The sequence below is a fragment of the Schistocerca gregaria genome, unplaced genomic scaffold (assembly GCF_023897955.1).
Source record: "Schistocerca gregaria isolate iqSchGreg1 unplaced genomic scaffold, iqSchGreg1.2 ptg001144l, whole genome shotgun sequence".
Classification (NCBI taxonomy): Eukaryota; Metazoa; Arthropoda; class Insecta; order Orthoptera; family Acrididae; genus Schistocerca; species Schistocerca gregaria.
The window spans coordinates 7,501-12,500 of NW_026062476.1; the positions used below are offsets into that span (position 1 = coordinate 7,501).

The following is a 5,000-nucleotide window of genomic DNA, read 5'->3' on the forward strand; positions in this document are numbered from 1 at the left end:
GGACCACATACATAGATGATACATACTGTAAACTGGGGAGGACAGTGTGAACCGCACTCGACCCAGTCACCCTATCTCACAGTCCACTCTGTGTGTAACAAAGCGAAAGCACCAAAGCACTATCGTTCAACAACATCCATTTTATCCTCGCTGCCACAGGACACTATCCAAAGAACGACAAGAGGAACGTCACGTCCACTAATAAGACAGAATGTCTCACACCACCCGCAAACAACGCAGCTCAAATCAGCCAGCAACACCCACAGTGGTCCACCCAGTATCAACACAGGACGCAACGCCACGCCACAACACAAAAGGTACAAGTAATAAAATACCCTTTGGCCACACTCCTTATAAAGGCATCGAACCAACCCACCACCTGACACCAGCCAAACGTACATCCTGATTTGACACATCTCTGGCAACCTAACCCACGTTGGCCCTTAACCTAACCCACGTTGGCCCTTAACCTAACCCACGTTGGCCCTTAACCTAACCCACGTTGGCCCTTAACCTAACCCACGTTGGCCCTTAACCTAACCCACGTTGGCCCTTAACCTAACCCACGTTGGCCCTTAACCTAACCCACGTTGGCCCTTAACCTAACCCACGTTGGCCCTTAACCTAACCCACGTTGGCCCTTAACCTAACCCACGTTGGCCCTTAACCTAACCCACGTTGGCCCTTAACCTAACCCACGTTGGCCCTTAACCTAACCCACGTTGGCCCTTAACCTAACCCACGTTGGCCCTTAACCTAACCCACGTTGGCCCCTTAACCTAACCCACGTTGGCCCTTAACCTAACCCACGTTGGCCCCTTAACCTAACCCACGTTGGCACCTTAACCTAAGTTACGCTGCACCTTAACCCAAGTTACGCTGCACCTTAACTCAAGTTACGCTGCACCTTAACCCAAGTTACGCTGCACCTTAACCCAAGTTACGCTGCACCTTAACCCAAGTTACGCTGCACCTTAACCCAAGTTACGCTGCACCTTAACCCAAGTTACGCTGCACCTTAACCCAAGTTACGCTGCACCTTAACCCAAGTTACGCTGCACCTTAACCCAAGTTACGCTGCACCTTAACCCAAGTTACGCTGCACCTTAACCCAAGTTACGCTGCACCTTAACCCAAGTTACGCTGCACCTTAACCCAAGTTACGCTGCACCTTAACCCAAGTTACGCTGCACCTTAACCCAAGTTACGCTGCACCTTAACCCAAGTTACGCTGCACCTTAACCCAAGTTACGCTGCACCTTAACCCAAGTTACGCTGCACCTTAACCCAAGTTACGCTGCACCTTAACCCAAGTTACGCTGCACCTTAACCTAACTTACGCTGCACCTTAACCTAACTTACGCTGCACCTTAACCTAACTTACGCTGCACCTTAACCTAACTTACGCTGCACCTTAACCTAACTTACGCTGCACCTTAACCTAACTTACGCTGCACCTTAACCTAACTTACACTGCACCTTAACTGTCACATGTAACGTCACAGGAATGTAGCTTTGCCTAACAGCAACCCTCTGAACATAGTTCACTGCTTGGATCCTCTGGTGTCATGTGTATTTCTTGATGCCATGGTGCGTACCCTCACATAAAGGTCTTTCGAGTGTTGCGTACTTTCTACACAGTCCCGCTAACCACTGGAAGGGTGTACCGCTACAGAACGAATATCGCCCTCCCCTCCTGCCCTTCCAAGCTGGTCGGTCAGGCGTTTGTTTGTGAAATGAGCCTTGCAGCTGTTCAGTTGCATTCGGTTGTCGATGCAGTCAGTGTACGTTGTGGTACGGCCTGTGTGGACTGTCCGCTGATGTACGCGTAACCCACACTGATCATCCGTCGTTACGTACTGAGTGACATAATGTGGCACATGCTTGACCGTACACCGGCTGCGCCCTACAATGGCGAATCATAAGGGCCATATGTTGTGCACGATGCTACTTGTCTCGTCTCCCCATTACAGCGAGATTGCACTGTTGTACGCCGTACAGACATGTGGTAGGTAGGTACGGACGAAAGTATTGCATGTTGGCCCCCCCCCCCCCCTCCTCCCTCTGCCGGGAATCAGCGTGAGCCGTCTGTTGATGTAGCGACGAGGGTTTTCCTATTTAATCGTATTGCCCCACACAACATGATAGCACGGTGGACCGCGTTCCACATCTGCGACATGCTACAGAGGCCGGTTGACAGTCGACCGCGCAAGGGACATTGCACACGTGCGCGGACCATCTTCCACGTGTTCTCTCGTGTACATGCCGCAGTGTGTATGTGGGCTGATGTAGCGTGTCGTGACACATAACATGCAGGCATGCCAGAATCGTAGATTTCGCAAATGTAGATTGACGTATACGTTTGCTGCCAAAGATCCGCAAATGAACTGGAAATCAGTTGTTGAGCGGTTGTTCGCGCTGCAGGTGCATCGGTGATAGCGACGATCGGTACATCTATGAACCGGTTGTTTCGGCGGTACCCGCCATGCCCCCGAACCTGAGTTGGCCATGTGGGTATGAAGCGATACGAGGCTGTGGCTTGGCGGGACAGTCCCCGGCCGGTGAGGGGGGGCCGCCCGGCGTGCTGGCCGCGCGCTGCGTGAGCGCACGCACTACAGCCGGCTGGTGGGGGGCGCCCAGTGGCAGGAGCGCCGGCCGACGGGCCCGGCTGGCGTCCCAGCTATGCGCCGGCGCACCCTGCGCGCGGCGCCAGGCGGCCAAAGTGGGTTCTGCCGAGCCCGGTGCGAAGCGCGGTGGACATCTGCAGTGTGCTGGTCCGATTGCGGACTGTGTGCGTTGAGGATGCGCCGCCGCCCGGCACTCGGCGTCGCGACGCCGTCTGCTGCTCGGTCGCCCCCAGCGGTTCTCGCAGGTGGTTTGTATCGCAGCTCTGCGGACGTGTTGGCGCGTGCGCTGTGCTGGGAGAGTTCGCTTCTGCACCCAAGTGGGGCTTTGCCCTTCTGTGGCGCTGGCGTTGGAGCTGCCGGTCACCGTAGGTGGCGCGTGTTGTTTCCCGCCGGCAATGCCACGACAGCACGCTCCCGGGCCTCTGTCGGCAGCGGCAAGCTCAGTTGGGAGCACGGGTGTTCGCACTGAAAGCGTCTACTCGCCCATCTCCGGGCGATTGCGCCTCTCTCGAACCCGACCAAGTACTTAGGACGGCGCTGCGCGCCGCCGGGACCTGAGAGGGTTTCGAGGTGTATCGTGCAGGGGAGCTCAGCCTCCTCCTGTTTGCAGAATAATTGAGCGGACGCTTGCGTGTTCGCGCGGGCCCTCGGGACACACTCCCGGGCGGCCGGCTGCTCAGCTCTCGTTGACGCAGCTCCCTGGTTGATCCTGCCAGTAGTCATATGCTTGTCTCAAAGATTAAGCCATGCATGTCTCAGTACAAGCCGCATTAAGGTGAAACCGCGAATGGCTCATTAAATCAGTTATGGTTCCTTAGATCGTACCCACGTTACTTGGATAACTGTGGTAATTCTAGAGCTAATACATGCAAACAGAGTCCCGACCAGAGATGGAAGGGACGCTTTTATTAGATCAAAACCAATCGGATTGGCTCGTCTGGTCCGTTTGCCTTGGTGACTCTGAATAACTTTGGGCTGATCGCACGGTCCTCGTACCGGCGACGCATCTTTCAAATGTCTGCCTTATCAACTGTCGATGGTAGGTTCTGCGCCTACCATGGTTGTAACGGGTAACGGGGAATCAGGGTTCGATTCCGGAGAGGGAGCCTGAGAAACGGCTACCACATCCAAGGAAGGCAGCAGGCGCGCAAATTACCCACTCCCGGCACGGGGAGGTAGTGACGAAAAATAACGATACGGGACTCATCCGAGGCCCCGTAATCGGAATGAGTACACTTTAAATCCTTTAACGAGTATCTATTGGAGGGCAAGTCTGGTGCCAGCAGCCGCGGTAATTCCAGCTCCAATAGCGTATATTAAAGTTGTTGCGGTTAAAAAGCTCGTAGTTGGATTTGTGTCCCACGCTGTTGGTTCACCGCCCGTCGGTGTTTAACTGGCATGTATCGTGGGACGTCCTGCCGGTGGGGCGAGCCGAAGGCGTGCTTGCGCGTCCCGAGGCGGACCCCGTTGAAATCCTACCAGGGTGCTCTTAGTTGAGTGTCTCGGTGGGCCGGCACGTTTACTTTGAACAAATTAGAGTGCTTAAAGCAGGCAAGCCCGCCTGAATACTGTGTGCATGGAATAATGGAATAGGACCTCGGTTCTATTTTGTTGGTTTTCGGAACCCGAGGTAATGATTAATAGGGACAGGCGGGGGCATTCGTATTGCGACGTTAGAGGTGAAATTCTTGGATCGTCGCAAGACGAACAGAAGCGAAAGCATTTGCCAAGTATGTTTTCATTAATCAAGAACGAAAGTTAGAGGTTCGAAGGCGATCAGATACCGCCCTAGTTCTAACCATAAACGATGCCAGCCAGCGATCCGCCGCAGTTCCTCCGATGACTCGGCGGGCAGCCTCCGGGAAACCAAAGCTTTTGGGTTCCGGGGGAAGTATGGTTGCAAAGCTGAAACTTAAAGGAATTGACGGAAGGGCACCACCAGGAGTGGAGCCTGCGGCTTAATTTGACTCAACACGGGAAACCTCACCAGGCCCGGACACCGGAAGGATTGACAGATTGATAGCTCTTTCTTGATTCGGTGGGTGGTGGTGCATGGCCGTTCTTAGTTGGTGGAGCGATTTGTCTGGTTAATTCCGATAACGAACGAGACTCTAGCCTGCTAACTAGTCGCGTGACATCCTTCGTGCTGTCAGCGATTACTTTTCTTCTTAGAGGGACAGGCGGCTTCTAGCCGCACGAGATTGAGCAATAACAGGTCTGTGATGCCCTTAGATGTTCTGGGCCGCACGCGCGCTACACTGAAGGAATCAGCGTGTCTTCCTAGGCCGAAAGGTCGGGGTAACCCGCTGAACCTCCTTCGTGCTAGGGATTGGGGCTTGCAATTGTTCCCCATGAACGAGGAATTCCCAGTAA

General features: G+C 54.2%; 1 non-coding gene across 1 annotated transcript in view; it reads left to right on the forward strand.

Moving 5' to 3' along the window:
- Window positions 1–3,323: 3,323 nt before the first annotated feature.
- LOC126328895 (small subunit ribosomal RNA) overlaps window positions 3,324–5,000 on the forward strand; it is a 1,893-nt gene continuing 216 nt past the window's right edge. Inside the window, exon 1 of the ribosomal RNA XR_007562007.1 lies at window positions 3,324–5,000. This exon is cut by the window's right edge and continues 216 nt beyond it. This is a non-coding gene — a ribosomal RNA (small subunit ribosomal RNA).